Source organism: Rhagoletis pomonella, unplaced genomic scaffold (genome assembly GCF_013731165.1).
Source record: "Rhagoletis pomonella isolate Grant_MI unplaced genomic scaffold, Rhpom_1.0 Rhpom_scaffold_00002, whole genome shotgun sequence".
In the NCBI taxonomy this organism is placed as follows: domain Eukaryota; kingdom Metazoa; phylum Arthropoda; class Insecta; order Diptera; family Tephritidae; genus Rhagoletis; species Rhagoletis pomonella.
Genome location: NW_023458556.1, coordinates 89,407,791 through 89,420,033, shown reverse-complemented (window position 1 = coordinate 89,420,033; position 12,243 = coordinate 89,407,791).

Genomic DNA, 12,243 nt, shown 5'->3' with positions numbered 1-12,243 from the left:
CCGCAGCACAACCTGTTTCTCTCTAAGCATTGGCGCCGAAAGCATATACATATTGTGTGAAAAGGCAATAAAAGCAATGGCAATGAAAAGCAATGGAAATGAAGGGCAATGCAAAACAATTGTATTGAAATCTGTGCAATGTGTCAAATGAGGATTCTTTACTTACTGAACACTCTTACTATTGGTATTTTATGGAGAAAATAAAATAGCTAAGTTATTGCTTGACATGCATATATGGTGTATATTTCATATTTTATAATATTTAAACACTAATGTACATTAGGGTTATTACTTTTTGATTTTTTCTGAAAATATCAAATTTTACGTGCCCTAGCCAAAAAGATCATAAAAAAATACTACGAAACGCAATCTTACTTTTTCGCTGCTGTCAAAAAAGTTCCCGCACCAAACGAGTTGAAATTTGGTCTATATTCTTTTAGTTTAATTAAAACAGTTCTCTGAATTTTTAAACAAATGAGACTCACGTAGCGTATTAAAAGCTATTTACGGAAAATAATAACACGATACTTTTAACTTAGAAGCACATAAATATTTTGTCGTTTACAGTAATTCATGTAATATACTTTTATTGTTTGTATCACACAAATTCATTATAATGTCAGACAAAAAAAGTAATAAAGCTGTGCAGAAAAATTCCAAAGTCTGGGGCAAAAATTTTACTAGTTTTGAAAACAGGAAATCAACATTGAGAGTCATACCAAATATAGAAGACTCGTTATGCAAATTAAACAAAATTCCCGAGCAAAAAATTATTATTGGCAGATTTATTGGATTAGCAGCATCAATCAAGTCAAAAACGGAAGATATAAAACCATTTCAAAAGAATTACTCGATTTGTGGAATAAGCTAAAAGTTCCCAAAATAGCGATAACATCAATAGAACGGAAAGTAAAATAGTTGATTCAAACTTATCAAACGTTTTTAAAAAGACCTAAGGCTTTTAGTTTCAACAGAAGTTTTGATATAACCAATAAAAATTTAAAATGGCAGTCCGAAACAAGTAGCGATGAAGATGTAATGCGTGACTCTGATTCAGTTCCAATATCCGATTACTATCGAGATGACAACTTTGAAATAGACGATATATTCGAAGATGAAGATGAAAAGTCTTTGACAGACGAAAACGCCGTGGAAGACAAAGATTATAAATCTCCTGAAATGCTGAAAGTTTCTGTAAAGGCAGCTGCATCATTGGTTACAAATTTAAATGTGAGCACTTCAAAAGCATCTAAAACCTGCAAACAATTGGCTAAGTCAGGCGTTAACATTTCAACGCCATCACAAACAGGTATTTACAGAGAGAGCGGTAATAAAATCTGCTGAAGAAATAGAAGTCGTATACAAAAAAACATTGAAAAATGAAAACTGGTGCCTTCATTTTGATGGAAAGAAAATTGATGGTAAAGAAATACAGGTAATCGTATTGAAAAATGAAACAAAGGAAGTTAAGTTATGTGTTCTTGTTCTTGAAAATGGTAAAGCTTTAAATATATTTAATGGCATAAAGGAAACTTTAGACAAATATGATTTGTGGAAATCAATTAAAATGATAATTACTGACACAACTAACGTTAACATAGGAAAAACAAACGGAGTTATTGCTTTGCTAAAGAACCATTACAAGGCAATGTCACTTCCTCCTCCACAGTATATTGGTTGCCAGCATCATGTTTTAGACTTGCTTTTAAGACATGTTATGGCCAAGTTGTTGGATGGAAAATCATCATCGCCAAATTTATGTTATAGTTTTGTCTCAGAACTAATAATTAATTATGAACAATTAAAAAACAACTATAAACAAAATGAAGAAAGTATTAAAGCTGTAAATATTAAATGGAGAGATGATATGCAGTTCCTGTATGAGCTTGGAAAAGTTTTCAGACACTACGAAACACATGAAAAATTTCCCTTCATTAATTTCAAAACTATACCTCCAATAAGCAACGCTCGGTGGAATTCTAGAGCAATTCTGGCAATATTATCATTTATACTAATTCCAAAATACCGAGCAGAACTATATAAAGTATGTCAATTTATATGTGGTGCATGGTACGACGTATGGTTTTCGGACCATTGTTTCCGCGAAGACAATTTTAAATTATTAAATTTATCTTTGTCACAATTTAAAAAAGCTAAAGAGTGTTTTCTAAGGCATTGGGTTATAGAGGAGTCGAAAATGCCAAATCAGCAGCGCAGTAACATTTGCGCAGATCGTGCCATAAAAGTAGTCCAGGACATTTATCTTCTCTGCAAAACTACTCGCACTTTAAACCTTAAATTTATATCATACAATAATCAAATAAATCAATAAGTTTATTTTTGCAGAAATGTACTGAACTACTTTTATGGCATTTTCTGCGGAAACAATGGAACGGGAATTTTACCCCGTATCACACACCACATATAAATTGACATGCTTCAAATAGTTGTTATTTTAATTTAACTATGCACATATTATTAATTTAATAAAAAAGAAAAAATTTTTAATCTGTGGGTTTTTAGAAATTGCATCTGGTGCGGAAGATGTTTTTGCCAAAATGACCCGCAAACTCCATTTTTATTATTACTTTAGTATTGCCTATCACGTGGTGATAGGTAAAATTTTTGTAAAAAATAAGTCATAACCCTAATGTACATAAATAGCAGGATACTTTGTACCAAAACTGGTTTACAAATTTTACAGCTTTGAAAAATGCTTACGCTGTTAATGGAATTGAGTTAAGCCACGTGAAGTGGGCGCCAAAATTTCCGCAAAATCACCGATTATAATAAAAATATTTTTGCATAGGTTATCCGTCACGTACTTAAACGCTAGATATGAATATTTTTATCATATTCCGATTGTTTTTAATTTTTAAACTTAAGCACGTGACCTATCCACTATCCAAAAAAATAAATGTATTATTAAATTCGGTGATTTAGCGGAAATTTCGGGGCCCACTTCACTGGGTTTGTCTCAGTTGTAAATTTTCACAAAATAAAATATTACAAAAATAAAATAAAAATAGTCCATGCATGATTTCTGTCTCTAATTTTTCTTAGTTGAGTTAGTAGTTAAGTAGTTAAGTATGCTTTAACACTCCGCCTCACAACTTCGTTCTATTCTGTTCACTTTTAAATTTAACTGAATCGGTTCTGCGCATTTCTTTCATCACACATATTCATACACACATTTAACATAGTTCACGCACTGCACAGATTGTTTTTGGCTAAGCTTGTATGACAATGTTTTGCCAGCATTGCCTTTCATCCATATGTACGAACAGTGTCGCGCATATCGTGCATTGTCGCGGGAGACGAAGTTGTATTGCATGTTGATGGCATTTCTCATTCGCAGCTGTTCAAGTTGTACGCTTACATTGCTGTAAGTCATAACAAACAGTGTCACATGCATAGGTCGCTTGTTGCTTATGTGAAACCAAGCCACTTGTGCACCAGTCTAGTACATACACACGCAACACACTTTAGTATCGATACGAAAAACAGTTTCGTTACCGCACAATATGTTGTGTTGTATTGATTCACGATGATGGTGCATATACGGAACATGCGAGTAACGAGATTATTATGTGAGTAACGATTCGGTACTTCGAGTCAGGGGTTCTATTCGTTACTCAGTAAGGAATACATACGGTTCGCAACAGCTCTAGGCAATACTGAGGGCTCCAGTAATCGACAAAATTCTGCGTATATAGACTGCGTTTAAGTATACGTTCCGCGTTCTTGATTAATTTCAGCTTTAGTGCGCCAATTACGTTTGAATGATTTTGCGTTCACTTTGTTACGCTCTCGCATGTGTACGCATGTAATGTTTACGCTCTTTAAGCAGGCGCTCACTCTCTGTCCATGCTTGTATATGAGCAAATTTGACTCCGCTATAACTGTTGCCCACGATTGAGAGAAATAGAGGTTGCGCCCGTCACGGTACCGCTATTCCTCTCTCAGTGAATTTGACAGAATCGTTGTTTGTATGACGTCACACTTGTGCAACTTGTTTACGTTTTCCTTGCAACATTTTTTCTTCCATTCTTGCTCACGTTTTGCCATTTCTCTCTCGAAATTGCACCAGTGTGACGTCACACAAAAGTTATTCTCAAAAATCCTCTCTGATGGGCGCAATCTTGTATTCTATCATTCTTGACTGTTGTCAACTTTGGGCCTTTCCCAATAAATTAAGTGCGTTTAGGGAATTAAAACGCGGAAATTCTTTTAGTTTAGCGCTTGTTTCGTTCTTTAGTGCCCTTTTCAAGGCAATTTTATAATAAAAACATGATTCTATGGTGACATTCACCCTTATTCTAGAACCCGAATTTTCGTAATTCGTAGCTACGTTACGAAAAACGGAAAATCTACATGCTGCAACCCTTGCGGAAAAATGTGCAGCATTGAAGATATCAGTTGTTTTTCGAACTCAGCTGTATGAAGGAAAACAAAGTGGAAAGGAATTAAAAAAACACTCATCATGTGCTTATTTATAGTAAATTTGATTGATTTTAAATATTTTGAGGAAAATTATGGATTCTGATGCATTTGCAGTTATAGCAGCGGAGTAAGAGCGCGCTATGGCAATGGACTCACAAAGGTATGCGAAGCTGCCGGGCACGGTAACCATGAACTCCTCCTATGCCTGAAGAACTGGTTCCCAATCCAGTTAATGCAAAAACAGCTTTTTCCAAGCCATTGAAAACATACATTTTGTTAGGTCCACCACCTGTTGCGCTTGCTTCTGCCTTTGGCCGCGCTTAGGGATTATAACTCTTACTAAGTAGAATTCTCCTTTCTTTGTTGCCGGAGAAGAGGGGCTTCCGCGTGTCGAAGGTATACAAAATTTCTTGTGCATATCACAGTATTTTTGCGCAGAAGCCACATCGAAATTTGCAAAAAAGTGCGTAGTGCAAACCGAATTTATTAATAAATGGAAACATTTATTTTAAATAAAATTTTAATCCTTTGATTACACGTGTATGTTAAAGTTTTTGGATTCAGGTTATGCGTTTGGACACAACAAAAGAAAATCATTGTACAAATAACTAAACCGAACCCAAGTTTCTCGATAAGAGGCAACAAAGATTCTTGTTTGCTCGTTTATATAAAACAGTGGATAAAAAAATACGTATATGCGAAAGGCAAATTTATCTTTCCATTTTGGTTGTTGTTGTTTCCGACATGGTTGGTGTATGATGTATTTTGGAACGAATTTCCGTCATCCCTTGTCAAGTTGGGTTTGGAGACAAACCGGTTTCGGCGTTGTGCCATCTTCAGTGTCATTTTTCGTTCTGCATAATTTTTGTTGGTTGCTCGTATTTATACTCCTTGTTAACTACCTCTTTCTTTTGTTAGGTAGGTCTTCTTAGTTTTGTAGTGTTTGCGGTGCCCAATAGGTAGATGAATTGTTCTGGCTTGTTTTTGACGGCGGGTAGAAGATCGTGATTTTTACCTTCTTTTCTTTTGCAGTTAGTGTATTCGCTTCCATGTCTGTCCTTAATATTTTGTTGTTGTAATTTTTCTTCTCGTACAGTAGTTTTAGAGGTTCAAACAGTACGTCCGATACAGTATTTATTTGGTCATTTATTATATGTCCTTTAAGGTCTTCTGTTTATATATTTCCATATTTTCTAATATATTCAATCTTTGTCCTTTATGTTGTACACGGAGAAGTTATGTTGTTTGTCCAATCTTCATTGGTGTGCATTTATTTTTGATCATGTGATTCGCGAAGTTCGATTCTATTGCAGCCTCTGGTTTTCGTTTTTTCTTATTATAATCCCTTATGTGTTCTCGATACCTTGTTCTTATATTTCGCCCTGTTTGTCCTATGTAGCTGTGTCGGCACTCGCAGGTTAACTTGTAAACACCCTGTTTATCTAGCGGGTCTTCCTCGCTTATTTTCTCTTTCAATATACTTCCCACAGTGTTCCTTGTTTTAAATGATGTCTGAATGTCGTACTTATGAAAGAATTTGGCAAGTTTATAAGAAGTCTTGCCTGTGTAAGTTAGAACTGCCCAAGTTTTTTTATTGTTTTCCTCTTTGCTAGTCTTTTTCGATTTTGTGTCCTTTCTTAACTTCTCAACCAGGCCTCTCCTATATCCGTTATTTTCCGCAATGGCATATATTGTATCCAGTTCCTTCTTGTAGTCTTCTTCTGTTAGACGAGTCCTTTCAAGCCTCGTCTCCAAACCAAATTTGACAAGGGATGACGGAAATTCGTTCCAGAATGCAAAATTTATCTGTTTAAATAAACAGCACTAATATTTTTCGTACAAAATTACGCAAAAAGCTTACTCGTTCGGTTTTAGGCATGCCATTGTTACGAATTTCGAAAGTTCGAAGATACGATTCGGATTGCAGCATACCATTTCTACGATTCGTAGCAAAATCCGAATACGAAAGTGTTGCAGAATAGGGGTGTAAATATTTCCGACATATCACGTCGAAGATCACAACAAATCGGTCGCAATACGAAAAATGCATGAGCGAAAGGCCGGACATTGCTAGAGGCTTTGCAAAATGTTTAAAGTTTTTGTCAATGTTTTTGAGAACGTGGATTGCGCCAACCCCACATCAAAGTCTTTCCCGAACACAATGTTGGCAGCTTCCTTCAGCGGAAAATCGCAAAACTGCCAGCAATCTACCCATGCTCTTTCCCCATAATTATTAAAACGCTTTTAAATGCGTCTTTGTTGAGGCGGAAATTTTTCACAAGCTAAATGGATCCTACTAGCAATCTCCTTTGTATATTAATGCAACTGTTAGCTGCAGCATGTTCTTCTTCCTGAGACAAAGTGCTCCGGCCACTGCACATAAGGTCAAATGATTCATTTGGCTGTGCGAAAGTCCAATTTAAAAGAGCAGTTTTACATTATTTTTTGTTGCCATTCTGTAGGGAATACATCAAAATAACATAAACTTCACTTTGTTTTTGTGAAATAAAAAAACCGGTAGACAGCAATAAATCAAAGTTACATTTTCAAAACGTTATCGAGACGTTGTTTTTGCAACCGGTTTATTTTGTAAGTTTCAAGTGAATTATTGTTTTGTAAAGTTCGAATAATTAAAGGAAAATTTTAAATGGAAAGAAAATTATAAGTGAGAACCTATGTCCCAATTTAAAAGAGTGACTTTTTTCATTTGTTTGCAATAAAAAACTGACTTATTTGTATAACCTTAAACATTTTCTGTTTTATTTCCATTTATGACTTTATGTAAGCTTTTACAATTTTGTTAACTTTCGGCAATCGAAATGGAAAAGGAAATAGATAAATTAAGATGTAATGAGTTGATTTTATTTTACTTAGCCCGCCGTTTTTAGCCGTTTTCAAGAAAGGGTTATCATGCTATTACAAAAGGCGAGTTGTTTGAAGTTTGGCTGTTTGGATGTTCGAAAAAAAGAAAACCTTTTTTCGGTTGTCAACCATGTTAAAAAAATTTGGTGCTGCTGATATTTGCGAAAGTTTCATGAAACTCTAAGAAGAAAAAACGCGTCTTTTTTGCAATTATTTATCAAAGACAGACGAAAATTATGGAAAGCAATTTGGAAAGATATATACAGATATGAAAACATTGCGTTTCTTGCTGATGAAGTTCTTTTCGAAATCAAAAAGCCAACTGTGTCGACCAGCAGCCGGATTCTAACTTTCACTATCGCTAAAATGGTAAACTATGAAAGCTAAAATTTTTCCGAATTTTTAGCTATCTCCAAAAAATTCAGTTCTGTCCTCTCTTTCGCTAAAAATAGCTTAGCCAAATTTTTGTGATGATAAATAGTGAATTTTAATGGTGACAAATAGTGAAAATGGAAGTATCTTCTTTAGCGTAGCCATGGCTATGTTACAAAGCAGGGTTGTTGCGAATATTCGCATTCGCATTCGCAACCGCGGAGCTTGCGCATTAATTTTAACATTCGCATTCGCTTTCGCATTCGCATTAATCAATGCGGATCTTTTGCGAATGCGAATATTGAAGAGACAGAAAATAACAGTTATTTTTGTACGAGTTAAACTTGGCCAAATATTTGTTATTCCCAACTAAAAGTCCTTTCCGGATAATAATCAAACCGCTTATCCAAATTAAACAAGTTTGGTATCAAATGAAAGAGGACTTAAAGAGCTTTAAAACAGAAATGTCTAAACGAGCAAAGCCACCTATTGAAAAATATTTCAATAAAAAATGTTAATTAATTACCATAGAACAAACCTTGGGTCAGGTATATGAATTTCTTCTGTATTAAATGATATAAAAAAAATATAAATAGAAGTGGTAACCTTCGTTCGTTATTTCTGTTTAAAAGCTATTTCAGTCCTCTTTCACATGATATTAAATTTGTTTAATTTTGATAAGCTGTTTGTTTATTATCCAGAAAAAACTTTTATTTCGGAATAAAAAATATTAGGCCAAGTTTAACTGGTAAAAAATAACTGTTATTTTCGGTCCCTGTAGTATTGTGCAAGTGCACTGATAAAACGTATATCTGGCCAGTCACAGAACAAAGGATTAAAAATGAATTAATGAAGAATTCTTTGGAAAACAATGGTGTTTAAACAACGATCTTGCCATGATACTAGATTGTGGAGATGAAAGTCAGGAGGATACATCCGACATTTGCAGCCCGAGTCAATTCTCAAAAAAGAATTATAGCACCGCAATAAAAAAAAAAAATAAAACAAATATAACTGAAAGTCTTCTCGACTGGTGCGGCGTCAATCGAAAAGAATTTACAATTATGTCAAGTTTCAAGTTATTCAAGTTTGTCGCCTCGAGCGAGCAGTTATTTAGTGGCCCTGATTTACGACCCTTTAAACACCTTTTATTGGATACAATGCTCCAATTTTTAAATTCAAGTACTAAAAAAAACATTATTAAAAATTACTAACCTTTACATTTTTTATTTAACTAAATCACCTAATTTACTCACATAAATTTTTTCTTAACAAGTAAAAGAGTCTAAGTTCGGGCGGAGCCGAACATTAAATACCCGGCGCAAGTATTCAATATAGTTTTTCACCGTTCCGAAAACTACCGCTACATGGTAAGCAGGGGTGGGGTTACCCCTATTTCAAACATCTTCGATAAAGCGTTCAGTTAGATATAATGAGATAAACTTATATAGATATATGTGGGCGGCATCACGCCCATTTTTAAAAATTCAATAATAATGTTACTTCTTTTCAAGGGATTGTTTGGGTAAAATTCGAACGGTTACCGAGATACACATATGTGATCATAAGTGGGCAGGGTCACGCCCATTTTCCAACATTTTATTATAAGCGTATTTTTTGCTAAAGAATTATTGTAAACATCAATCTTGAATGAATTAGCTCCAGTATTTACTGATTTATCGAAGCTTTCGTATTTCCGTTTGGTATTTTTTGTGAAGGCCAACCACTGTGTCAAGTTTTGGAGAAATTGGAGAAGCGGTTCCCAAGGTATACACATGTAATCATAAGTGGGCGTGGCTACGCCCATTTTCCCAAAATTTATAATATTCTTATTTTTCGCCTAAAAATGTTTGTAAATACCAATTTTGAGTGAATAAGCTTCAGTAGTTATTAAAATATCGCAGTTTTCGTATTTCTGAAAACTACCGTTGCATGGGAGGTAGGCGTGGTTATCGTCCGATTTTGCCTATTTTCAATACCATCCGTCCTACGCTCAAAAGAAGTACATATACAAAGTTTCGTTATGATATCTCAATTTGTACTCGAGTTATCGTGTGCACAGACGGACGGACGGACGGACAGACAGTCACCGCTTAATCGATTTCTCTTTTCATTCTGATCATTTATGTATGCATTTGTCTATATCTATATATATTTCGATTCGTTTTGCCTGTTACAAACAACCGTTATGTGAACAAAGTTATTATACCCTTGTGCACAAGTGCGCTCGGGTATAAAAATACTTGACATCCGCATCCGCGGATGTTAGCTTTTAAACATCCGTATCCGCATTCGCATCCGCGGATGTCTAAAATTCCACATTCGCAACATCCCTGTTACAAAGGCACTTGCGCCGATTCGCAAAGACCATTGATGAGCAACCTTCGAAAAAGGCACATCCTTGAGATAATTTAAGGATTGAAATTTCGAAATTTGTTACTCAAAGGGAATAGAGCTTTCAAAAGCATTCGTATTCTTTTCAGGAAGTTACCAGCGATTTTTGGTAAATGTGTCACAAAACAGCATTTGCATTCCGAATATACATAAATAATATCGATGGAGAATTTGGGAATACTGAAACCTCAAGTGAAAATTAAGTGTTTTATGACGACTAACTGGTTCAGAAATCTCTCTTCAAGGCATATCTGCGCGACATGTAGTAGATATTTTTCTTTCTTAATTTAGGAATTTCCAGAAGAACCATTTATGTACATGTGACCGTACTTATTTTACTATGTAGCTCATTTTAAGGGGGAGGGGGTTAAGTATGTTAAGAAAATAACTTGTGTCAAAACCAAGCTAATTGGACAATGTTTTTGGGTACTACTTAAACACATATACTCATCATTTTAACATACAAAAAGCAGAAGTCAGTTTTCCGAAAGCCAAGTCATGTTTTCCCATTTTATTTACTGACTTTACACTATTTTTACCGTTTGCCATCTTTTTACATTAAAATAATGGAATATTTTAGCTGCTATTAATTTCGCACAGAAAAAGTTATCAGTTGACCTAATGTGCACTGATTCCATTGTATTCTACTTAATTAAGGAAAATTCTTTTCAAATAACGACTAAACAAATTTGTTTAATTTCACTATTCACTTGCGATTATATTTATTTTGATTTGTTTCTGTCAAAGCTGCTGATTAAGAACTTCGAATTTCACGCTTTCAGCTTGCCGTTGATTGTTACGATCGGATTACAGCATACCAATTTTCGATTTTTCGGAACGGAACTACGAATTCGTAACTACGAAGATTCGGATTACAGCATACGTGTGAATTTTTAAGTGTCATAGTCAAATAAAGTACGTCTTATATTCAAAATAGTGTTCTATGTTTAAAATGGGGTGAAAAATATGCTAACAATGAATCTGGTCAAGCGCCTTATGTCGCTTCTGTGACTCCGCCAAAGAGACACCAGTGCACCTTCTGTGAGGCCGTTTCACGAAGAAGGGAGAGGTGATTAGGACATATAAGTATGGCCAGGTGAAGAGCACATACACTCCCTGCCCCCGGGACCCATTCTAAAATTCTTGGAGTCTCTTGGGCTAGATTCAGTGTTGTGATAAGCTCGGAGCACAACCTACTGGTCGCAGTGCTTACCCTACTCTATCTATATATCTAGCAATAAAAGGATAATTAAAGATTATTGACATTGACAAACGAAAATAACTGGAGAGTAATATTTATTTCTTGTTTATTGAAGAACACAGATATTTGTGATCAGTTGATTTCAAGTTTTTGCAAGTGAAATTAAAAATTGGAGTTCTAAAATAAAGGTTAGATCCTTGACTACAAGTGCGAAACATTTTTTGGATCGGATCACCCACTCGTATACATTCCCATCAAATATAGTCTCTAACGTAAGAAAAACGTTTTGATTTTACATTAGAATTCTATTGTAGTTCTCGAATCGAAAATCAGGTTAGAGAACTATGTTAGAATTCGATTAGAGAATGATTAGAAAAACAGTAGACATTTGAAACCAATTAGAATTGAACGTTAGAACACGATTAGACATCTAACCTTTTTCTCGAAATCGATAACTAATTCCCCTTTTGTAGAGATTACTATAATTCTCAACAGTTTCTGTAGTCGTCTTGTAACCTTCTACCTTAGAGAAACATATTTGATTTCGAATCGTTTTCCAATCGCAATGTCCGGCTTTTCGCTCATGCATTCCACCAGTTTTTCGCATTGGGACCGATTTGTTGTGATCTTCGATCTGTTAATTTTGTAAACATTTAATAATATTTTTTTTTCTATTCACACTTCAACTTACATACATATTTTTGCGTTTACACACTTTATTTTATTGATATTTTAAAACAATTTGTTTCGCTCCGACACGAGTTGCTATTCGTACAAAATTTCCGACAAAATACATAAAAATTACAGCTACGTCGGATTCAGGCATACTAACATTACGAATTTCGAAATTACGATACGACAATGCGGATTTCAGCATACCAATTCTACGATTCGTAGCAAAATCGAATCTACGGCGGATTACAGCTGTTGCGGCCCGCTTGGCTTTTAGCATGATCGATGTATCTATTTCA